Source organism: Neolamprologus multifasciatus, chromosome 14, assembly GCF_963576455.1.
Source record: "Neolamprologus multifasciatus chromosome 14, fNeoMul1.2, whole genome shotgun sequence".
In the NCBI taxonomy this organism is placed as follows: Eukaryota; Metazoa; Chordata; class Actinopteri; order Cichliformes; family Cichlidae; genus Neolamprologus; species Neolamprologus multifasciatus.
In genome coordinates, this window is record NC_140452.1 from 10864450 (window position 1) to 10891017 (window position 26568).

The following is a 26568-nucleotide window of genomic DNA, read 5'->3' on the forward strand; positions in this document are numbered from 1 at the left end:
GCTTGACCTTTTAAAGGTAGATGCACATGTAATGCTTACACATACTGTAGCAAGCTATATAAATCTTAGTTGATTCTTTGAAAGAGCCAACAATAATTTAATAACACTCAATTTTTATTTCATCATAGAACAAAATACTCTCAATTAAAAGCATCCATCTTTTTCTAAAGGTTATAGGGTCCAGCTACTTACATTTTTTTAGTATATAGAGGAGATCAACTAATACATCTAGTATAGAGAAGGTCTAGTCATTGAGAGCTCTGGTAGCTGGTGAGCTTCTAGTGCTGAATGTCTGTGAAGGTTCTCAGTCATCCAGGTCATCGTAGTCAAAGAAGCTTGCAAAGAAAAGCGTCTGGACTTCTTTAAGCTACTTGAAGACGTTTCACCTCTCATCCGAGAGGCTTCTTCAGTTCTGAATAATCAGAACTGAATAATAGTGCTGAATAATATTTAATTGCAGCTTTAATACAACACAGTCTTAGTGGCTTCAGCAGCTAAGGATGTGAACTCTCCGGAGTGAGGAGTGAAAATGAAGCTTGAACAATGTATTGCGGCATCACTTTAAATGCCCAAATAGGATTTATGTTTGACATAAACACTGGTTTCGTTACCAAAAGCTGACAACGTCATCTTTTCTGTGGGCTATTTTGTTTGCAGTTGTGTTAAAAACCACAGGCCATCCTCACCATTCTCATTCAAAGTCAAATTACTCCTTCAAGGCCTGCCGGTAATATGGGTTAATTGTTCTGGATGGCTGGATCACTTCCAAGCAGTTCATCCAATTTCCATTTAAATTGAGCTATCGGAGCGTGACACGGGCAACGTTTGGCTCTGCACTGTCGCAGGCAGGCGACAACATCGCAAAGCTGGCTGCAGAAAAACCTGCTCACAGGTCAGACTGGAGACTCTCAGGCGACTCACAACAAATGAAATGCATGCAAACACCTTGCTGGTTCTCTCAATAAGGCTTTAAGAGATAGCAGAGGAAAAACGCTCATACTGTCAGATACCCCGCTGCATAGCCAGTCTCCTTTTGGCCTGGGCTCCTGTTGTCACTTGAACAATAGATGACAACATGGCGCTCTTGATTTCTTTCTTTGTTTGCTGGCTGGTGATTCCCCGAGACCTGTGCTCCTCTAAAATCAAACTTTTGTTGCCAAGATGTCGCTGCCCTGCAGGGTACATGCCACAAAACTTCTCAAGCAATTGGGCAGGTTCACCGTCAACAGAACGCCCCACTGTTTTTAATTTCATCTGTTGATTTAAGCCTTCAGTTTCCTCCTCTCTTAAAACATCGCAGGCTCTAATGAGCCTTGATTATTTCCTCCTTCTGCTATTGTGTTGCACATTTTTTTTTAATATAGTATAAAATCACAGCAGTGCATTTCATTTCTAAGATGTGAATTAATCGTCTTTCATTATATGAGGCATACCGATGATTTAATACATTAAAACAAATTTTGTTCAATATAAGAGGCTGAATTCATCAAACCACAGGACTCCTTTTTTCTTTTCCCTTTTCTAACTTTCAAGTCAACCACTCTCTTTGTGATTTAAAAGCTTGCATAAGTAAAAGAAGGGTCTCTACAATTATGAATTTATTCCAGTGATGGTTTAGACTTTTGCGATCCTTACAAAATCAGATTTTTGACCTTCATTGGGTTCCCTATAGCAACCAGTGAATAGACTTTAAAAAGAAGAAGAAGGTTTACTGGGGAGCCTTCGAATTGAAATTGATCCCACCTAAGAAAAGGCCGAGAATTAGGACTAATGCAATCTTTCGTCAGCTGTTGCAACTGATAAGCAGCTTTGAAACACAGAATAAAACTCCCCAGAAGACACTGCTGCACAAAAGCACACAACCCCATTTAAAGAGCATTAACTCGCCTTCAGTTTTACTTCACATTCAAGTCGCAGAGGATCTGATGGTTTAATGTCAAAGCTATATAGTTATTCTGTTGTATCAAAAAAAAAAATAAATTAACCTTTTCTAATTTGTACCTTTATTCCTATAATCTAATCTTTTGTCATAATTATTTCATTCATTCAGCTCATTCTTGGGCCAAAGTGAACATTTGTGCCAAGTTATGTCCTGAACACACAATAGCTCTAGTCATGCCTGTCATCAGCTGGAAGCATAAAAAACAGCAAGAAATCAGCAGCAGCAGCAGAACAAGAAGTGTTCATACAAACATAATTTCCTTAGGGATTATTAAAGTATTCTGATTCAGATGATTCTGACTCCAAATGCTGGGAAATCCCTGTGTTACTGCAGTCATAAACATGAACAAGTAATTCAATAAATCAATACGGAATCTAAAATTAATGCAGCAATTATGATATGAAGTGGAAAAGACTCTATGTCTGTGCTTACTGAAGCAAAACTAAACAATCTGTTCGATAAAGTTTTCAGCTGCTTATCCAATAAGTGGTGCAGGATGATCAAGATCCATTAATTATCCATAGCCATTCACCACACCTACAGTCATTAGCTATGAATGGTATATAGTATTTGAGCTTGTGCAACGTAAACCAAAACTGTATTGATGTGTTGATATAAAGTTTCCCCTCCTGATTTATTTTATTCTTCTGTGCATCTCAAATTATGTTAGCAAACACAAAATATGATGTTTGATTTTTGGCATTGCTGTCTGGTTATGTTTTCGTGTTAACTGGACATGACCATAGCTAGATGTCATTTGATTACTCCTATTCTAAATGACCCTATGCATTTTTTTTTAAAGACTTAGTTGATTATATTTAATTTTCCCAGGAAATATTTCCATTTTTTAGTGTGGTTAAAGAAAAAAAATGGAAATTCCAGGTTGTGAATTCCTATACTTCAGTCTAATGGTAATCCATGAGAGACAGATTGTGGCTGTATTGAACGCAGCCTTCTGCTTCACTTTTCTTCCAGGTGTCACATGCGTGCTGTGAATCGTTTTGGATGACTTGCATCTGTCACACCCCCACAGCCTGGCCAACCCAGGTTGTCATAAAGTCCACGCCATTCTGTGTCATCGATTCGTTTCCCATCTAGAAATGAACCCCATGTCACACGTATTGTTTCTAGATTGAACAGGAGTTGGCCAACATCTGCTGTAAATCATGCGCTCCCATTAACCAGAGGGATCTAGTGTGCCTCCTCCTTTCTCCCCCTCTCTTTGTTCTGGGTAAAGCCACTGTCTCGGCTTCATTTTTAGGATTTTTTTTTCTAACCTTCGCTGGCTAGGTCCTCCATCACTGTCTTCCCCGTGAGAGGGATGACTCTAGTTTGTAAACACAAAGATGTCAGGTACAACATTAAAACGTTTAACCATGTGGAGGGGCACCCTGACCTCACACGCTTGCAAGCTTAGCGAGGTCAGGATGAGAAAATGGAGGTCACATAAAACACAAACACATACTGTTTTAAGACACTAAATGATGCCGTGGAGGAGGGCGCGTCAGACCCAACTAGGCTTATATTTAACCTCTTTATGTTTTCTCTTTAATTGGTTTAAAGGGTCACTTCACCCATTCCAAATAAAATCGTATTTTTTCACTTATAGCTAGCAATAATGTTTCACTTCTGATTTATTCACAATGAAATATATTTGTTAACATATTTTTATTATTATTAGTGGTGTTTATCTGGGTCGCTATTAGGAAGGAAAATAAAATGGACTCATACGAATGCAGAAATCACATAATAAAAAACACCCACTGAGTTAAATGTTCCAGATAAATAAATGAATCAGTGAAGTGACAATGCTGCTAAACTCTTTTAGTAGCTGTTAAACAGCATAAGCAGTCTGACACTGGTAAACAGGAATGAAATCTGGCTTCCAGTACTGCAAAGCATCATTCAGTGTATTTTTTTTTAAAACCACAAAAGAAAAGTGTTAAAAATGTCTGAGAAAATACAAGATTATGTAAGGACTCAACACTATAGCTTCATAAATATCTCACGATGCAGTAATGATGCACATAATAGGCATTGCTGTATGTCAAGTTAGATGTAATGTATTTAAATCTTTAATTTATATCTTTGAGTGGATGTCCTTAATTTAATTGACATTTTTTAAATATTGGACATTGATTAGTTTATCTGAAATTAGATCGGGTTTCCATGGCAATCTAACACTTTTCCGATGCCTTTCTTTTTTCTTAGGTTTTCAGGAAGTGAGTCCTGGCTTTTGCCTTTATGAATAGTTCCCCCCCTCATAATAATTCTGTGTGGGGTAATTTTTTTTTTATAGATTATCCGCCTGGATAATTGAGTGAGGGTAACTGACAGGTGTCCGTACATAAGGAGCTGGAGCTGGAGTCTGATAGACCTCATCCACAGTGTTGGGAAGGTTACTTTTAAAATGTATTCCACTACAGATTACAGAATACATGCCCCGAAATGTATTTTGTAACGTATTCCGTTACATTACTCAATGAGAGTAACGTATTCTGAATACTTTGGATTACTTAATATATTATCATGCTTTTTTACAACTACATGAATGCACTATTGCTGGGTGATTTATTACTATTACTGAAGGTTACTCGCCATACCAATAGCAACTAGATTTTTAAATCTTAATATAAAATGAGTAACAGTAGGGTGGACATTAGGTAAGGCTGCACTTTTTGCAGCGATCTCATATAGAAAACTATTCCGCGTATATAAAACAGGTCTGCGGTTCTGAACCAGTAAGGGTAAAGTAAAGGGACCTCTGGCTAATACAGGCTCGTAGCCGAAAACTAGCTTTACTTTGTTGTCTGGGTCAACTTTGCTAGCGAGAGACAGAGAGAGGCGTTGAAACGCTGCTCCAGCGGAACTTGTTGTTTCAGAGGAAAACACGAACACAGTGTACAGTCGAGTCTTAATAGGTTACTTACAACTGGGCTTGTCAGGCACTCTTCTTGGCTGCAGTGGTTATTATTATATTTACATCCTTCCAGCTCCCGTTTCTGCTCCGTGACAAGTCGTACTTTTCCACTCTCCTTTTTCTCCCTTTTTAACGGTAACTGTAACGGAATACAGTTACTCATATTTTGTATTTTAAATACGTAACAGCGGTACATGTATTCTGTTACTCCCCAACACTGCTCATCCACTGCTTAATGGAGTGCATGACTAATATTATAGCCTGCTGTGTGGTATAGGAGTTTGTGCTGAAACAAATCATATTGCTTCATTAAAATGTGACTTGCCACTAATTAGCCAATATACAGGTCTGCATGTTGTATCCATAGCACTCTAACCTTTTATCCATATAAGGTAACTTCTGGCTTAAAATGCTAACATTCATCCAGCCATTGATTTTTTTTGCACTTATCCAATTCAGGGTCCTAGCTGTCATAGGGAAAGAGGCAGTGTATACCCTGGACAGGTGGCCAGTCTATTGCAGGGCCAACACAGAAAGACAGACAACATTTCACACTCACATTTACACCTATGGCCAATTTAGAATAACCAGTTAACTTAGCAAACCAGAGCACCCAGAGAGGAGCTGCGTACACATGGGGAGAACATGCAAACTCCTCACAGAAAGGCCCCCCCAGCTGTCCGATGGATTCAAAGTCAGGATCTCGATGCTGATGCTTGTGCTGACACGTCAAAATGCAGGGTAAAAAAAACTGGGTGAGGTTACAGTGACTTTGTCCAACAACATTGAGAGCAACATCCTCCTCTCTGCCCCTTAATGCTCTCTGGTCGCTATGGGAACACATAAATATTTCTTTCAAAATAAGACACGCGACTACAACACGGGAAAAGACCCAGGGAAACCAAGTCAATGATAAAAAACCTGAAAACTATAGATTTCACATCCCAGCCTCAACTCTCGCGGCCTGATACCAAACGACTCACGGACCAGTACCGGTCCGGGGCTTGGGGGCCGCTGGTTTAGTGGGTGGGAGTCCGGGGACTTTTACATACTAAAGATTAAACTAAAGATTGTTGCAAACGCTACAAGTTGTGTTACCTTTTTAAAGAAATTCTGGAAATGTTTCTGTTTTCTGAACCTTTGATAAACCAAAATATATTTTGTATTTGATTACAAAAACAAGAAGCCAACCCCCCCCCAAAACAAATAATAAAATGTTAAACAGAAAAAAAAAAAAGTCTAAATCCACAGCAGGTAATTTGTCTTTGGCTTTTCTCCTGTGCAGGAAAAAATAAAACCTCTTTGTCAGTGTTAGAAATGCTTTTGTAGTTTTCTGAAAAATACTTACAAATCTGACAAAACTACTGTCCATAAATGTTTTGTATCTATTACACGTGTTTTGTTGGCATGTTTGGATCAGCCTGTGTAAAGGCTAATTTTAAAGAGGACTCCGGTCTTCCACATTATCAGCTCCCCTTGAGCCGACCTTGACATGAACACACTGAGCCTGAGGCGCTGGGCTGGGCTCCCCTCAGGCTCCCCTCCCCCATGGACTCTCTGCAGGTTGACTGCCTGTCTGAAAAAAAAAAGAAAAAAACATGTCCAGATACTTCCATTGTTCTGTGCTCTGATCTTCACACAGGTTGCTAAAACAAAGCCTACTTATTAATATTTATAGCCTCTCTGATGGGATGGGATCAATGGAGAGAGGTGAAAGAGAAGAGAGTGTGTCTGAATAATCATCATCCATCTACTTCCAGCTCTCTCTCACTCTTCTGCCTCTCTGAAGTGGAAGTGATGTTTAAGGGAGGAGTACGGCATGTGAGCAAGAGATGGAAATTTGATGCAATAGGGGAGAAGAATGGTTGCATGCATGTTCACACATACATGTCTGTGTTTTGCTTTTTTTGCCACTTTGACAGGAATGCTACTGAGTAATTTTAACAGCATATTTTCTTTTATTAACAGGAAAATAAAGTGAAACAGCGCTCACCTTTTGGCAATTTTCCTTCATAAATGTTACTGTGTCCTTATGCACAGACATCTGTTTGAAAACCCAGGCCTGTATTGCCTGGCTCTGTTGACTTTTATTTGCCCTAATTTCTTCTCTTTCCCAGCTGAAGATGAGTGGGAGTGTTCAGAGTGGATTTGCAACAGACTCCTGGTGTCTTCATTGGCAGGCCCAGCATGGTGGATCTTCCAGATAAAAGTCTGACAGCCTGGGACAGCCTGCTCTGCGTCTTCAGTAGACGGGCATGCTGCCCAGTGCTCAGTAAGCGAATTAGGTGGGCAGTATGCCCAACACTGCCCCTCTTGACTGACAGCGGCCCTGCCGAGCAGTCTTTAACTGCACAAGGAGAAAGTTATTAATCAGACATGTCTGCTTCTTCCAGCTTTTCCTGCAGAGGAGAATGAGGAGGAGGTGGAGGACGAGGGAGACCTGGCTTGGTGATGAATGCCCTCACTATTACGCATTTCAAAAGTCGAGTTTATCCATGAGGAATGGAGAAGCTTGTACACAGGCTCGGGGGAAATTGCCTTTTTCTCTGACCTGCAGCCAAGGGTGAGGAAGTGAATGGAAAGCGGTATGAGAGTGTCTGCCCTCTGAGGTGATGAATACGGTGCAAATTAGAGGAAGAGGCCTTTTGATCTTGAGCACTTTGGCTTTTTCTATTCTTACCGCTCAAAATTGTTTTCTGTCTTTTGCTCCACAGCCCATTCCCTGCCTTTGTCTCTTTTTTCGGAATCTTTCTCTGCTTTTTTTCCATTTTTTTTTATCTTCTCCATCTCAGCTCCCTCCACGGTGCACGGGTTATGAGGGTGTGTGGGTTGACAGGTTGAGCTCTGGGAGGTCAGGAGAGCAAGGGCAGCATTTGCAGATTGTGGGACAGAAAGCTGAGACAGCACGGCCTTCAGTGAGAACACAGTGTGCAGCAAGAATCGCGAGGCCGTGCAGAGTCACAGAGAACCGTGACCTTGAGCCGTGAGCAGAGAAGAAATTGACTCAAATCCATCGAGTCTGACACAGAAACACAGGCCTTCCTGCCCTCCAAATGTGTGCACACAGAGCCATATGGTATTTTGCTCAAAATGGATTAGACAGAACCCCTCATGAATTATTATGAAAGGCCTTTTTATTGCAGTGCACCACTGAGAGATAAACAAATTAGTGTTTTTATCATGTCTGCCTTTTATTGATATTCATGAGTGCCACATTTTGCTCGCAACAAAAGGTTTGGCTTCAATATTGATTATTAATTTCTGCACAGCCATCCAGTGGACTCCTGCTTTCATTCATGATTAATTCGAGCACATTGGGATCCATAATATTTAGTTTTATCCTGCAGCAGAATGAACTGCAGGTGAATGGTACGTGTGTATCTCATATAAATGCTCTGAATAACATAGCAAATGATAAAATTACAGGAAATATCCAACACAAAGCCTGTGGGACATGAATCTTTGCATTGTACGTCAGAGGAAACTAGTTTAAATATATGTGATTCTAAATAGACTCCCCTATTGAACTGACACCAATGCCAACCTGGGAAAAAACTTGGCTCTGTTGTAACCCCCCCGTTTTAACTGACATAGAACTGGGTATTTATAGAGGAAACCCTTGAACTGTGTTTACAGAGTGGGTGCACATATTAAATGGCCCTGCACTCTTCTTCTTGTTCTTCTTCTTCTTTTTTTTTTTTTAAGAAGAAATAGCTCCTTTAAAGCTCATCCAAAAAAAATGAACATTTTCTATCCCCCATAAAGCTCTTGGCATGTTAAACTTTACACTGGGTGATGATCAACACCCACATAACTCTATTTAAAATTCTAGTCAAATGCCAAGGTTCACACCTGTCGATAACAGGTTGAAATGTGAAGCTAGTGCATTCTGTTATTTTATGGATGACAAATAACTATGTCATTTGGTGCAGTCTGTCCTGGAACACGTATGCACCCCATGGTGAACATGTAAAAACTGTGGAAGACATTGCCATAATGTGTTATCACGCTCCAGCTGAATCTTGTTTGAATTATTGCAAATCTGTCACCAGAAGAGCCTTTTATAACACAGCCAAACCTAATGGGAAATGATGTTTCACCTTCTGAACTTCCACTTCACTTTACTGTTCCAATTTTCCAATTCATGTTAGAAAATAACGACAAAAATGCAGCAAAGTAATTCACTTGAACATAAATAATACAATAATAATACAAGTGAAAAGACATATAACAAAAACGTGCCATAAAAACAACATCTAATAGGAGGTTTTCATGTCTACAGTCAGTTTCTATCCTTTGGGAACTTAATAGTGACCAAATCCCAGGGGATGCTGTCATGGAAGAGTGGTTTGGTGTTGATTGGAATTTTTTCTCTTCCTGTATAGGAAGGGAGACACCCCCCCCCCCCCCTCCCCGAGTGTCTATTGTACCTGTTTACAACCCTCACACCTGGTTGCTTCCGCTGAGTTTCATTTTCCCATCTGGGGATTTGCATCAGAAATTGGTGTTATTTGCAGTGAAGTGAATTTAAGATATTTTCACAACAAACATTGTCTCAGTTGCCTCACGGCTCTTTATATTGTTCGGTAAAGAACCTACAATAATACAGAGAAACCCCAAAAATCAGTAACATCAGAATAAAATACATTTATTTCAATGTTTAATTAAAGGTAATGGTATATGTCAGCTAACACTGTTAACTATAAAAAAAGATTTGATGTTTTTTTTTTTTACCTTTAATGAAATATTCACTGAAGGGTGGTCACCTGCTACTCTCCTCACATGTTTTAAATCTCAATTAGAAATCAGGGAAACCGACTAACCCTTATGAAGCACCATATTGTGCAACTACCTGGGATCTATCTATCTATCTATCTATCTATCTATCTATCTATCTATCTATCTATCTGCCAGCCACCCAGCCGAGGACAGTTTTTACAGCCAGAAAGACTGACACACACATGAATGCTGCATCCAGTCCTCACAACAGGTGAAGGATTAAGGGACATTAAAAGCTTCTCTTCTTCAGACTTAAGAGATTGTATTATTCTTTCAGCTGAGGTTTCACCTATATGGTTGAAGTCTGCCTTTTAGAATTGTGTTAATTGTGTTGATTTCAACTGTTTAGCAAACATTTAGGTTAGAAGGTTAAGCATAAAACAATATTACTGCCTCTAGACAAAAGGAACAATTGGCAAGAACCACCTTCAAAATTAATCACCACCTTTTACAGTTAAAGCATTTTCCTGATTTGATTATTATTGATCACTGTTTGCTGTTGTAGTAATGGAAATGGAAGGCTGGTGTGTGGGTGCACTGATTTGCAGTCTCGTATATTTTGCCACCAATAATACTTTAGCTGACACCAACAGCTCTGTTTCTATCTAAATATGTGTCTACAGTGCGAGTTGGCTCATGCTGTGGCACATAGAGCAAATTCCCTACAGTGGCATGTGTTTTAACTCAGAAGAGCCTAGCCGTGCAGGCAGTCGCTGCTCACTTGTGGATAGGCCACAGTGAGATTATACATCAGTCTTCTTGAGGCTGAACCAGTGGTAATGATGGATATATTGTCTTAAAGAGCAGCTTCCAGTCATCGCAGAGTGAGTGCGTGTTTTTTTCCTTCCTCTGTTATTCTCTAACTACACTCGTAGCAGTGAGAAATGATGTTCAGTCAGCCTCTCTGCAGGGTGACCACTTTCCTGGGAAATGCTGCTCATTTGCTGAATTGCTTATGAATATATGTGCAGAGACAATTGGAGGTTGATGATGATTTATGGTCAGCTGGGAAGCTGCAGCTGTGAAACTACACATTGCAAGAAAGTATATGAAGATGCAACAGATTCCCACATTGACTTTGCACTTATGTGCATAATGACTCTAAACTCTCTTCCTGTGATTTTTTTATCTCTGTAACGCTATCTTTGTAGTTATCAAAGTGATGGCATGCAGTATAATTAGTTTCAAACTGCTATGAAGTCCTCAGAGTAAAAGTTTTTAGTAAGACATGCACATATGCGACCTGAATGAAAATAGATTCACACTCACATCTGTCTGCTGAGTACAAAGCTGCAGCCAGCAAATGGTAAGCTTAGCAGACAGACTGGAAATGGAAAAATATCAAGCTAAGGTTTGTTCAAACAGCCCTTATTGAGGCTTCAGGGAGTTGCTGCTCTTGGCCAAGAAATGGTGTAGAACATAACTCCACGTAAAGAGTTTTGTTTTTCTTCAACTTAAACAAACAATTCAGTGGGATTTAGACGTACCAGTAGGAATATTTTTAAAATGTGGACAGAGTCCAGCTTTTTATAGGCTAAACTTCACCTGCACTTCACAGCAGCTGAAAAAAATATGTTTTTCAATCTTTTTGCTTTCATTTCAAAAGATGTGAAACCCCTCCTTTCAGTATATCACTGTTGTAATGCAGCTGAGCATTACCGATGATCACCTGATCTCTGCTCTCACCTTGTCTGTAGAGAACAAAGAAATGAACGAACCCGTGCTGCTTTCAGTTTTGCTGACTTATGTTCAAATAATATCGCTCCAAAAAGCACTCCATACATCACCAAAATGAATTTTGTCTCATCAGCAGCAGAAATTTCCAACCATTCATCTGTGTGAGTTATGGCCTCTAGATGTGGATCTCTGCCACCTAAACCTTAACCTCACTTGTGTGTCTTAAACCTACCATGCACTTTTGGTTTTGCGCGCCTGAGCGTGTGGTGTACTGACACATCCATTGGGACAACAGACATAAGGTTAAAGCAATTCACCATGGATGAAAACTGGAGCCTGCTTTGGCAATGCTGAAGAATGGGCAGTGACAAGCATGGAGACCAGATGGTAGTGAATCTGTAATTATAATTCTCTGGTGCAAAATGAGGCACTGGTGGAATGAAAACTCACAGCAGCTACAAATATCCTACTTGCAAAAATCTTTCTTTGGAAATGGCTGAGCGGTCGTCCTTTAAGATACAGGTTTCTTGTCATTAATGATGGCTGTAGAGTTAAAACGTTGATGAAAGGTCCTTTAATACCATCAGACTATAGCAATGTTGACGCTGGTGACAGTGTCTTCGTGGAATGGTAATTACCTGCCTAATCAAAAACAGAATGAATACTGACGAAGACAGTTGGACTGAATTTAAATAGGATGCGCCTATAATGGCTCCCAAAAGGGGAGCAAGGTCTGTGCTTGCCCCAGAGGGACTAACCTGTGATTTAGCCTCCTTAGTTTTGTATGTGACAGGGTGGCATTGTGGCATCGCCTACCCCTCCCCTGTGACCCTGAATGCTCCCTCTTCCGTAGGAGGGTGCATAATTGTCTAATTAAATGGTGAGACAACAGCCCCAGCATACCTCATTAAAGACATTGCTCCATCAGCTCCTGCCTCTCCATTTCTTTTAAAAGGCACTCCTCATCCTGGCAGGAAAGGTCAGACCGATAAGTTGGACACAGTTGTCTATTCTATCCTGGCATTCTTCCTGGCATTCAGACTAAATTAGATGAGTTATTTTATCACTTTATAGACCTAAAGCTGGGGTAGGAAACACACAAAATATATAATGACCTTTTAGTATATTATAATTTAAGTGGTCTGAGAGTGAACTAGACTCCTGCACCTTCTTTTAGGTGGATAAAATCGAATCAGTAATGGGAGACTTTGGCTGATCACAGGTCTTTTCAGGCACGATCAGGTGAGTATTATAGATTATGCATAAACCCAAGCAGTTCTAAGAAGTCGAAAGCTTTCTACCTTTGCTATGCTTCTTACATATAACAGTTTTTTTACAATGATGGCTGGGGAACCAGTGCACTTGTCAGCTGTTCTAAAAATTGTGTCAAAATTCAACTTTGAAAAATAAATAAATAAATTCAAACCTGAATTCAAAATACTTTCTTCACAAGGAACTCTGACATTATACCTTTTACACAGAAGTAAAGCACTGAGATGTTTGTTAGAAGCGCATTAAGAATATTAAAAGAGAGGACTTTGTTACCAACAACAGCAGCATAAAAGGTTTAGTCTGACAGTGGTCAATCAAGCAGTGGCTGCTCTTCTGTCTAATTTCACATTCTATCAAGGTTATTATCGTTAATGAAAACTAACGAAATAACGAAAACTAGAAGTGAAAAAACATTTTCGTTAACGAAAATAAAAATAAAAACAAGACTTTGCAAAAAAAGGAAAACTAACTAAAACTGTAATGAGTGTTCACAAAACTAAAATTAACTGAATTTATAGCGAAAATGTGTTTAGTTTTCATTGATGTGTGTGTGTCATACAATTGACTATGTGCACGTTAGCATATGCTACTTCCGGTGCGGAAACTCCTGTGGGGAGCTTTGTTTCCGGTGTCCTATTCGCGCCCTGTTTACGGTCCAAAACAAGTTAAGCAAATAAATAAATAAAGCGGCGATTTACATTTCTATAGATGTCTCGGGCATTTACCCAATATATCTGTAAATGATGTTCATCGACTTGTCGATATTTTTCCCCCACGCCTCAGGGGAAAAGAGAAAATGGATTCAAATGTTATATTTCTCAGCTGTCCCTCGTTTATGCGGGTGTTATGTTCTAAAAATAACCAGCGATAGGTGAAATCAAGTAGCCAATTTTATTTTTTGAAGGTGCAAAACGTTTCGTGTACATCGTGGACATACAGCACTGCACTTCAGAGTCACACTGCTAGCGATAGATGCAGCGATTCTGTACTGTACAGGAGAGACGGAGGAGATCGTCTGCAGCGATCAGGACGCAGGACGTAAAAAAGCATGCAAACTTGCACTAAAAAATCTGCGAAACAGCGAGGTGAAAGGTGAACCGCATTATAGCGAGGGACCGCTGTAATTTTGAGGGTAAGTCACAACATACCCTTCGTAAATACTAATGTATAGAAACCGTTACCAGCAATCATTAATTTTTTGTGTGGCTTTTTTTCACGGTTTGTTAACATGCTGTGTAGGTGTGTACTTGACTAGCTGATATCGACATAACGGGGAAAACATCTGGTTTGACTATTGTTCACCTGTAGTTTGAATGCTGAACATTTGCCTGTTTAAATCATAAGACCAGTCACTATACAGAGATGTGCTTCTGAATGTGGACGATGTGTCTTCTGCATGGGGTGATGCAGTTCTGCTTGTGTTTAATGATGTAAACAACTGATCGATCTAAACTCTTTAAACGTCAAAATTGATCATTAGATTTTTATGACACAACAGTGGTGAGTGTTCCCACCTTCTCCTCTTTGTAACTTAACGTGATCGTTCCGTTTTCGAGTTTTGGACATCAATTTTGGAGTATATCTTCGCAGTAGCGATTGACCGCAAAGTAAAGCTACCGGAAATGTACAACCCCACATCCGGTCTCAAACCAGGAAGTTAGCATTTTCTCGTGCACAGGGTCAATAGTCTAGGGTGAAAATGAAGTGTAGCTTCCAGGTTTCTTTCTTGCTGTGTCTCATTATGCCAGCAGGTGGTACGTTAGTCGAGTCGTCTGTGTCGCTGCTCCGTCCCACGCAGAATCACGTCAGCAAAAGTCGGGAGAAATCGCCAGAGTCCAATTTCGGATTACTTTGAATATAACTGTGTTTTAGATAAAGCAAGTGTGTTGTAGTGGAAAGAGACAAATTATGCGGGACATTTCTAAAGGGAAACAAATCCCACAAACCTTAAAGTGCACTTGAAAAGCTCGCACAAGAAGGCTAACCTAGCTTACCTTGAGAAGGTAAGGGAGCATGCCCAACCCTCATCCCCAGAAACAGAAGCTAACCCCAGGCAAGGCAGCGTGATGCATCCCGAGACAACTCCACAAAAAACATTAATGCAGTGCTTCCTACAGCGACCCGATGGCTGCTGGTTGGTCAATTCGCAGGAACATCACAAGCGAGAGGAAGCGTGAATATGTTTATTGAGACTGGGATATCTACAGAACTGTGTGAGTCAATTGCCTTCAAAAAGTTTAGCAATTCACTTGAACTAAAATTATGAACACCTGGTGCTGCAAGAGTTAATAGTGTCATTGGGGCCAAGATATATCTTTTATAGTTGCCTGGTATCAATGGTTGTTCATCTGCCCTCATTTTTTTATTTTTTTAAAGAACCCATAGGATCCCCATAGGTGGGAATGTGAGTTGTCTGTCTCTGTGTGTTAGCCCTGCGACAGACTGGCGACCTTTCCAGGGTGCAGGGTATGGTAGCTGGAATAGCAACATACCCAATGATAAGCAGAAGAGCATGACTGATATGATGAAACTGGGATTTTGTTACACTTAATTATTGCAAACACGACTAAAACTATAACTGAAACTATTTAGCTTCCGGCACCGCTCCGAGCTGGCAGCCAGTATCAGCAGCTCCGACCTCTGTAGTTATTTTTATTTAATTAAATAACTGTACAGTACATTCTATATATAGTAAATGTAAATATGTAAGAAAAATTGTGTATGTTTCTGTTCTGTGTACTGTTTGTTTGTATATGTGTCTTTTTGGCTGCTGTTACAACCAAATTTCGCCTTGTGGGACAATTAAAGGATTATTCTATTCTATTCTATTCTAATCAAAAATAAACTGAAACTAAGGATTTTCAAAAAAAATAAAAACTAAACGAAACTAGCAAACAAATGGTAATCTGAATGTCAAAACTAAATAAAAATAAAAACTAATGAAAACTGCAAAACGATTAAAACCCTGCATCCTATTCCTCGGGACATACCTCCTTATGTATATTTTATAATTTTGTTTATATGTAACTAACTCATGTTCAACTCAATTCAGAAATTCACAAATGAGAAACAAAGTAAGTGTCTCAGTCTAGAAAAAGTTATAAAACCATTTCTAAAGCTGTGGGACTCCAGTGAACCACATTGAGAGGTATTATTCACAAATGTTGAAAACATTGAACAATGGTGAACTTCACCAGGCGAGGCTGGCAGACCAAAATTACCTCAAGAGCTCAGTGACAACTCATCCGAGAGATCACAAAAGACCCCAGAACAACAGCCAAAGAATTTAAAAAAGGCCCCACTTGCCTCAGGGAAAGTCAGTGTTCATGACTCTACCATAAGAAAGAGACTGGGCAAAAATGGCCTGCAATGCAGACTTCCAAGACATAAACCACTGCTGAGCAAAGGGAACTCAAATGTTCGTCTCAGTTTTGCCAGAAAATATCTTGACAATCACGAAGACTTTCTGGGAAAATACTCTGGACTAACAAGACAAAAGTTGAACTCTTTGAAAGGTGTGCGTCCCATTACATCTGGTGTAAAAGTAACACAGCATTTCAGAAAAGGAAATTCACACCAACAGTAAATATGGTGATGGTCTGGGGCTGTTTTGCTGCCTCAGGACCTTGAAGACTTGCTGTGGTAAATGGAACCAGGAATTCTGCTGTCTACCAAAGCATCCTCAAGGAATCTGTTCATGACCTCAAACTGAAGCGCACGTGGGTTCTGCTGCAGGCCAATAATCCACAACATCAGCAAGTCCACCTCCAAATGGTTTAAGAAAAACAAAATGAAGACTTTGGAGTGTCCCAGTCAAAGTACTCCCATCAATCCAATTGAGATGCTGTGGCATGACCTAAAAAGCAACTCATCTTTACAGCAATTCTGCAAAGATGAGTGGGCTGTAAAAATACTGCTATAAATACTCATTACCAGTTATCACAAATGCTTGATTGCAGTTGTTGCTTCTAAGGGTGGCCCAACCAGTTAGGTTTAGGGGGCAATAACTTTTTCATGCAGACCCATGTAAGTTTGAAGTTGTTTTCTCCATAATCATAAAGATGTTCATTTAGAAGCTCTATTTATGTTTACGTGTGCCATCTTTGTCAAAATTTTTAATGATATTTAAATGCCCAATTTGTTTGGAGTAAAGAGGTTCATTCAGGAAGTAAGAGATCTGGTGCGATTTGTAAGTAACCTGGGCGAGCAGTTTGAAATCTTGCGTGAAACCAGATCTCAGTATGAACTATTTTTAGGTGTGTGCATGGATTGGAAAGAAGAGAGCTGCAGGAGGAACACTGCACATTTTTGTTTTAGCCCTGTCATTGATTTCTGTCTAGTTCAGCTATAAGGCTGCACATAATTTCCTTTTTTGTTTTTGGTGAGCATTTTGTTCTTATTGATCATACAACCTGTAAACAAGTAAAACAATGTAGCTGCATATAGACCAAATGGCGGCAACTAGCCCAGACATTGCTACCATTGGTAATAAAATGAACTGCTTGGCAGGATAAGACACAGAACAGTAGTGCTGGAAAGTTGAGTGGTGTGCTGCTTTTTTTCCTCCTTTTTTTGTATTAATGAGGCATGCACCATTGAATAATTTCAGCAGATAAATGAGCCAGGTTTGAGCTGATTATAAATGAGGCTAGTTGAGCAAAAGGTTCCCAAGGAGCTTTGCTCAGTGCTCAGAGTATAGTAAAATAATTAACTCACAGCTAACACTATCTCTGATGCATAATAAGATAATTCAGGCGTATGTGTTTTAATATGACATTTTTACAAGTTGTTTTTTAAATATTTGACATATACAATGATAAACTGATTTCTTGTTTTTCAAAATAAGATGTCTTCATTACCACATGGAAAAAAATGCTGCATTTTCTAATTTTAAAAAAGTTCACACCTTGAAAATGTTGGCTTACAATGATCAGTACACTGCTCTAGTAAATCCTTTGCAAATATGTGAGCTACTGCGAGAAAGCATGAAAGGTTGTGCACCAGTATGGATATTATTATTTTCTTATTTGGTTACAAATGTGTCATATCCATTTTCAGAGTTTGCAGTCTGCATGTCTTTCTCCGTCTAGCTCCTCATGCTAAATGTAACCTTTCAGACAGCAATTTATTTCTTGCCTCCTTTCTCATGATTTCCTCCCACATAGACATTTTTTTTAATAAATATTACAGAGGACGGATGTCGAGGGGTAAAACATGTCCTATCTGAAATGTTGGTGACACCTTCAGTGCAGCGAGTCTGCTATTGACAGAGCAGTCAGATAGTCGGCTCTGCATATGTAGGCACAAAGGATCAGTTCACTCATGCAGGCATTGCTTGTACTTGAGCGATAGAGAGAAAAAAGATATTTCAGTCCTGGATTGAGAAAGACCACATAACCAGTCATAAATATCAAATACTCAGCTTGATGTCCAGTCTACTCATAATCTGGACTCCATAGATTTTGTATCAACTTGCAAAGGAGCCGCTTGAATTTTTCCTTTGGGTCTTTGGGGAACACAAATAATCTTATGTGAAGTGACAGCTTGAGAGAGTGGGGACTGGTAACCACACTTTTGCTTCACGTTTTGCTTCATGGGGATGTATCTGGGGTCAAAGACAGAGAATGAGAAAAATAATCATGTGTCTCTCTCATGGCGTCCGTAGGCTGGACATGCAGCACAAGAATAATTTCATAAAGTGTTATTATTAGGTGAACCTCTCCTTCGCTTTCCTACTTAGAAAGTTAGAATATGCTGATGCAGCAATTAAGCAATCTTTCTGCCTTGACAGATTTTATAAGTGACATCCAATAAGAGCCCCATTCAATGCTGCCACTTTGTTACGATTCCTGCACTTGTCCAGAAAATAAATTAAGTTACTCGAGCCCCAGGTAAATTGGCTAAATCCATATCAGTTACTCCACAACCTCTTCGAAGCTGGAATAATAAATATCCTGTGGCTACACACTAAATGCCCAAACTAAGACTTAAAGCTGACTTTATGTGAGTGATTTTGTTTATGTATTTTCCCCTGATGTAGATGGATGATTGGGGCTTTGCTGCTTTAGTCTATGAATAATTCATTACAATGAGAGTTGGTTTCAGAAGTTGGCTCCTTTGCAGCAATAATGGCTTGGGACATTGCGGGGAATATAGTGTTATCTAATTAGACTCAGACGCTGTGGTCAGTGCATGTGGTTGTTCAAGCAATAATAATCAGCCAAATGCAGTGCATGTGTTTTCAGGCCAGTGCAAAGAGCTGCTCCAGTCAACCAAACATCAATTTATAAGACTGACAAGGTCACACCTTGCATGGCTTTGAGGTATATAAATCATATAAGCAGTTTAACTGATGCTTGTAAAGTGACAGCTTTTTAGCCCGATTTCCTTTGTCCAGCACAATTTCTGAACAACTTTATTTAATTAACTGTGTCTACTAATTTTTTTCTGTGTTTGTTTCACAGAAAATGACTGCATAATTAATGCATTTGGGTCTTTTATTGTTTATATAGAGCTCTAGGAAACCATGACTACCACTTTTTTTTTAAAACTCACTTTAAATTTCAGGGATTAAATTTTAAATTCAGTAATAGAGTAGTAATGTGTAGGTTAGGCCACATCTACGTGAGATACAGATATGAAAACAACTTCCCAGGGTTTCCTTACAGGGAGCTCAAACATGTATCGCCTCTGAACCTGCTGCTGGACAGAATGCAGATGGATGCATAAAAAGGATGCGTAAAGGCCAATAGAGGGAGCCCAATAGCTATTTGTCCTCCTGCTGAGACAAAACAAGTGGGCACCACTGCACTTTGTTTACGTGCAAAATGTTTAATTAATTAATAGAAGCGTAATTAATAAAAAATAAGATGAGGGTAGGAGCTCATAGATGGTCAAGTCTAGCTTTTCAGAAGTGATTTATACAATTGAGGCTCAAATAAACGAACTAGAATATGTTTGGTGGACTTTGCATTGAGGAACCAAATCCGAGTGGAGAGCTTTGAAAAACCTGTTCCAGCAGATGGGTGATGAGAGGCGTGGAGTCTGACACAGCTGTGATCTGTCATTTTTTTTTTCAAGGTGTTTCAGGTTTCAGAGTTTCAAGAGGTTTTCAGTCAGCTATAAGAACCTGTCAGCTGGTTTGCTTCAGCGCCAGAAAAAGAGACCGAGTGTCTCAGGGGGCCAACACGCTTTTCTATTACTTCACAGCCTTTGCAGCAGTGGTTATCCCACAATGCCGTCATGCTCTGCTGATGTCCTCGACTCCAGTACACAGAAGTCAGAAGGTGACTCTTTAAACATGCTCTAAAGATTACTGACACTGTATGCTTTTGTCACAGGCGATTTGGAGATGATGACACTCTATTTTATCCGTTATGGGAAGCAGGTTTTATAGGCAATATCTACAGTATCTATATTTAAATAATATTGGAAAACTCTTTATAACAAATGTTAAAAGGTACTTTGTCTAAGTGTTACTTTTGTAGTGATTTGACCATCTGGCTGGGGATGAGTGATGGATTTAATTAAGGTGAAGATTTATATTTTTCATGTAACGAGTTGCTGTTTTTAGCCTAGCTCTGAGGCCACAAATGTCTGCTGTTAAACTCCAAACAGCACTGTTGTTTCAGTTTGAAGGGCTCAGGAATATTACTACAATAAATATTTGATGAAAGAGGAAGTTCTATCGATTCATTACACTGTGAGTAATATGTGTATGTGTTCATTAGGCTGCCTCTGAGTATCCGTGTTTAATATTCTTTGTTTACAGAGCTGGGTCACATATGGGGAAACGCATGAATATGGAGCAGGTAGCCTGCACTCGTCTCTGAGCTGTGCACAGATGCTCATCGTGAATTCTGCACACATACACATGTGCGCTCACACACATACTGTACATACAGAGACTGAGCTCAGGGACATGTACACGCACGCATGTGCACGCTCCTTTTCTTCTAATCAAAACTATCAAAGCAGGTTGGGTACATGCATACATTTTCATGAGTGACAGAGAGATTTGGCTGTTATCTGTTATTGGTTCCTAGTAAAATAAAACCTTATTGCGTCTCTGGTGCAGGAGTCCGGTTATAATCTTGGACATCACCTCCTGACTCATACAAAGGCAGCTTCTGGGTGGGGGGAAGCAACATGAAGAAGGTGATGAACACAGGGGAGGTGAGTGTCTTTCTGTGTGTGCTTTTCTGCATCCCTGAGTGTCTGTATGCATGTGTGTACAGCTGTGGCTTGAAAGAGAAAAAGGAGGGTAAGTCTGTACCAAGAGAGCAATGTGGGCTCTGCCCTGCAGCATTTGGCACAAAGGGCCTACTCCTATTATGCATGCTGGTGGTATCTGTGAGAGATAAGGTTTGGTCCTGGGAGATAAGGTCACATTCTGCTAATGAAACACATGCTAAAGGTTTGTATGGAAACCTCCCCTTTCAACTTCTCATTTTTTATTTTGAAGCATTTCATTCCCTCCCTGATATTACTTCAATATCATCCGCCCCTCCTGTCTTTGCATTTATATGAATAGTTTGACTGGCAGCATTTAATCATATCAGATCATTCACCTGCAACCATAACCTTCAACATTTGCTTGAATGACATTTAAAATCATCCAAGGACATATAAAAGTGATGCTAAGTTAATTAGAACCAGTACTCTGAAATACTGCAGCAGTGCCAGAGAGCTACTCTGCTGTAGCATAGCTGGTTCTTTGTTTTTATCCCTGTGCTTTGAGTGTAGCTGGGAGGCATGGCAAGTTGAATTCACAGGTGATGGGTTTAGTGTGAGCGGATATGGAGTGGGAGCTCTCTCCTCCCTGCTGACTCTCCCAGCCGGTTCTGGCATTAAGGCAGCCCAGACGAGGGCATGACAGCTGTTTCCTATGACTAGGGGAAAAACACAGTGATTCACTTCCTCAGTTGGCCTCATTTGGGAAGAGATGGAGTGTGGCCAAAATTCTCTCTTCTCTGGCGCTGAGACGTGGACAGTAGAAAAAGGTCATCGACAGAGAGGAGAATAGAAGAGAAGGCCAGTTTTAAATGACACAACCAATATTTCAGCTGCAAATGCATTTTAACCTTTTTCTATGAACTATCATGCCCCCCCCCCCCCCCCCACACCACCACCACCACCACACACACACCCACCCACACTCGGAAAAGGCAAACTATTTGTTTAATATGTGGTAATAGAATGAGACTTTTTGACTAGCCCATATTTGTATGCTTATAAAGAAAAGAAATAGAGCCAACTACAAATTGTTCCCATTTTCTTTGATAGTTGATGCTTTATATATATTACTCGCGAGTTATTCTATTTATCTAATAAAACATAAGTGACAGTATTAGACAAGTGAGTCTTATAAGACACAATAAAAGTTGAAAATGTATTTTCTCTATTTATTCTACACATGAGCTAATCTATAAAAAATATAAATAAAAAGTTATGTGAGAAATGTTAAAAACTGGCAGACGCTGCTCTCTCTTTTTAGAAATCACATTATTCACATAAATGTTTTGTTGGGACTGTGTTGCCAACTGGAAGCTTACTTTTAACATAATGTAAAACTGATTGATTCACTATAAGATAATTGGTAGTATCCACTTGCAAAGCAATATACGAGTATAACACATTTTCACATTTTTTATTGTTATGATTACTAAACAAAGTGATTATGACCATTTAGCTGACACTTTATTTGTTATCTAAACCTGTAACCATTCTGATATAAAATATATGCTCACTGGACACGTGTAATGCTGGGCTTACACTGTGCGATCTTTGGCCCATTTTGAGCCGATTTTTGAGTCGTTTTGGCCTTCATCGTGCGTCGTGCGTCGTGTAGTATACGTGGGGTAACGAGAAGCGATTATCACCTCACGACCAGCTCCCGATCATCAATCGCTTGGTGTTTGAAATCCTCGCGACCGTCGTGAGGGTGTCGCCGCAGTTTCTCACACTGTGCACGCGCAAACACAAATGTCAGCGAAAAAGAGGGCGCGGCACGGCAGTGCAGCGTGTGATCTGGACACAAGCGATGGAGGCACAACTTGTAGAACTATGGCAAGCTTATCAGGGCCTTTTTGATGTGGCCTCACAAAATTATCACGACCACAACAACTGTGAAAATAGTTGGATCTACATTGCTGCTCAATCACAGCTGCCTGATCAATGTTTTTCATTAGCAATTTAGCAAAGTTGATGGCGGTGGTGTGCGTGTCTGTGTGAGTGAAAGACAGAAAGGGAGAGCGAGCGACAGAATTTCTGTTATAACCTTCATTTTATGGACGCGTGAGCACTCGGGTCACATCAGAGCATCGGGCCGTATAGTGTGAGACCCTGCATCGTGACCTACGAACTTCTAACCCCTGCAAGTCAATCGTACAGTTTGAGCAGGAGCTGAATCGCGCGACTGAAAAAATCGCACAGTGTAAGCCCAGCATAAACCTGCTCAACTGCTCATTAATGAAAATATCTAGTCAGACACTCACATGGCAGCAACTCAATCCACGTAGACATGGTTAGGATCACCTGCTGAAGTTTAACCTAAGCATCAGAATGGGGAAGAAAGGCAGTCTAAGTGACTTTGAACAGAACAATGTTGTTGGTGCCAGATTAGCATTAGCAGAGCATTTCAGAATCTGCTTGAAACCACCTCTCATTGTAATGATCTGCTTTGATTTTCCCTGTACATCCCTCTCTAGTAGGGCTGGGCGATATATCGAGTTTTTAAATATATCGATATATTTTTATAGGAGATATGACAATATTGTTTATATCAATATAGTCTATGTTATAATTATACTTGTGGAGCCGCAAGTTTTCCTCTCTTTCGTCCACTTTTGTGTCTACGCTGCCTCGCCTCTCTCCTTCACTGACTGAACACAACTCCCCCTCCCCCATCGCTTCACCTGCAGGCAGCGACAGGACCGACACGGCAGCTATCAAAGAGGAGATGGTCAGTAAAAAGAAAGCATTTGGAGATTACTATTTTAGTGCTGTCAGCGTGACTTTAACGCCATAACTGCATCAACGGGGCAAATCTCTGTTAACGAGTTACCGCGGATCGCCTGTGAGTGGGACTGGACAGCGTTAACGAGCTAACGAGCTAACCGGGCTAACGCGTTGACGCCTGAAATCCTTTCATTTTCTCAAAAATCGACATTGTGCCTTATGTATGAATTCTGGTTGTGCTTACTGAACGCGAACCGATTTTATGTGGTACACAGCGCTCAGAAACCTTTCAAAAAAGGTTTTGGTACGACTTTGGTAAGCTAGAAGCTGCACTGCTTGATGGATTGTTGGAGCATTACGGCTACCGAGGAGCCTCGCGGAGTGATACGTACTGTGCTTCAATGTAATATTACCGTATTGTGTGTGTTTAAGGACCACAAATGGCACCTGTTAAGAGACATGGTTACAAAGAGGATTTCAAACTCCCGGCTGCCAGTCACGCAGTAGAACAGAGCAGCTGTGAAATCTGTCTGTCTTTGTTATTATGCTCAGCGTCTTTTAGTTTACATTTTGACTGCACAATTGTGAGCTTTTTGTTATGCACAAAACAACATTGTTTTATTTTATTTATGGAGCATTATTATTTAATAAATGCTGATAATTTATTTCTGAGTGTTTTTTTTCTTGTACATCTACACTGTATGTAAAAGTGCCTATGTGAGATTTGGGACACAGTTCTCTTTTTGTTCTTACTTTATGGCTTTAAAAAATAACGATATATAGATCGTATATCGCCATCCAGCTAAAGCATATCGAGATATGAATTGGGTCATATCGCCCAGTCCTACTCTCTAGGGTTTCCAGAGAATGAAACAAAAAAATATCTAGTGAGCAGTAGTTCTTTCGGTGAAAATGCCTTTAAATTATCCTTTTATTAGGCCATTTAATTTAATCTTGTATTCAGTTATTCAGACTCACATAACTAAATTAATCATGATGGAGAAAAACAACCCAATAACAAATTCAAATTAACACAGCTAAAATACATTAATTTGCCAATTATTTTACAAGATTGATGGATTGATGGATAAACTTAAATATTAATCAAAGAAAAATACAAACAGAATTTATTTAATTTCTGTGAGCTGCACTAATGTGTTCCCATTTGCTTTCTGTAAACAGTATACAAGCAGATTCCACATATTTTAGATTATCTTGCTTTTTTGTCAGTTATTAAAAAACCGTTGCTGACAATGGCAGCAAATTAGGGCATTACGATTTTTTAAAATTTGCTTTCAGCCATCCTGAAGAATATTTGGTTTATTGTCTTCACTGCTTTCTGCCTTTCATGAGGGAAAAATAAGTCAGGTGATTTAGTTTTTCTGGTTAACAAAATGTATTTTACAGTAAAGCCTAATATTGGGTATAGTTTCTCAAGTATGAATAGCTTGCTGTACAGTATGCGCTGCAGTAAGATGAGTCATTTCAGTGTCCTTCTTTAGATGCAACAAAAAACACTTTTATTATGATAAAAGGAAGTTTAACCAGAGCTTCACACACACCCTCATAACTACTGAGCATTTCAGACAGTAATACCGTGTCCTTGCATCCAGACATTAGCATTTATCCTGCTGTCTGGGGTATTGATTCATCAAGTGAAATCTCATGCTGATAGTCACCTTCGTTTTGCAAGTGCTGTGAAGACTCTTGAAATGCCTGAGCACTGTGCTTAGCACCAGCTCACTATCTAAATGAAATCTTGTAGTTAATGCAGGTTGTACAATAAGGATGCAATAGATGGTTGACGGGATATAGTTTATATTCATTCAAGAGAAATTTTGTTTTCACAATATGTGTGAGCTGTAAAAGCAAGTGAGACAGCAAATGGGCCAAAGTCAATTGCGCATGAACTTCTCAATACTTGAAAAAAGACATCTATCTAAAAATCATAATTTAAAATCTTTTAACAAATGAATCATAAGAAATCCTTTGTAACTTGTCATGCACTTTAAATCACTGGTATAAGTGATCTCTGTTGTACAATCAATATGTCTCCCATGCTTCTTCAAACATCGATCCACTCCTCTGAGATTTAATTAGTTCCTGAATATGCTCAGTGCAACATGAATATCGTGGTATAGCTATCGAGCAGTCCAGTGATCTATACTGCAGTTGTCCAGGGATCAATTACGAATGTTGTAATTTGCTATTGATGTAATTGATGCATTTGTCCAATTATACTGGAGACAGTCGTCAGCCCTTTTTACTTTGCAGCTCAATAAGCAGCCCATCAGTGGTGCATCCTCAGGAGGAACAATAAGACGACTGTCCGCCCACCTCTGATTTACATCACTGATGGGATGGATTACTAATCTGACCTGGGGATTTGTCTGTGTGGAAAGAAAATACTATCTGCCAAAAAAAACAAACAGTAGATTAAAAAAAACAAAAAACAAAAAAACGCATTTCCAACAGGAATAGACTGTTAAAAAATTATAACATATTTTTTGTTTTGTTATTATCCAGGTTTTCCAAGTATCACTAAATTTCGACATCACAAATTGTTTACCATTGATACACTGATTATCAGTAGTACTGTACAAAAGATTTGAGCCATGCCTATTTAGTTCTTTAGGCTTTGGCTTCCTGCTGTTACATTCTCTGTCATGATGATCCCACACTTCTTCAGTAATATTGTGGTCCAGGCTCTGGGGGAGGCCAATCCATGACTGACGCTTTGGCGGGGAGTTTGGGATCAGTGTCCTGCTTAAAAATGAAGCTGTGCCAATCAGATTCTTTCCAAATGGTGGTTGGTGGATCAAAATCTGACTATACTTTTCTGTGTTCATAAGTCCATCAATTTTGACAAGATCCCTTAAATCAGTGGCCAAAGTACAGTCCCAAATCAAGACAGATCCTGCACTGTGTTTTGCAGATGGCTCCAAAATGTTTAAAAATTATGTGTTTTTGTGACAGGATGCTAGTAACAAAGACACAAGTGGCTACATTTAAAGTTTTT

General features: G+C 39.6%; 1 long non-coding RNA gene across 1 annotated transcript; it reads left to right on the forward strand.

The window, feature by feature from the left end:
• Positions 1-277: 277 nt before the first annotated feature.
• LOC146503605 (uncharacterized) lies at positions 278-26004 on the forward strand. The gene is made up of 3 exons (XR_014877869.1): positions 278-13159; positions 14283-19876; positions 20668-26004. It is a non-coding gene; the product is annotated as an uncharacterized LOC146503605 (long non-coding RNA).
• The last annotated feature ends 564 nt before the right edge of the window (positions 26005-26568 follow it).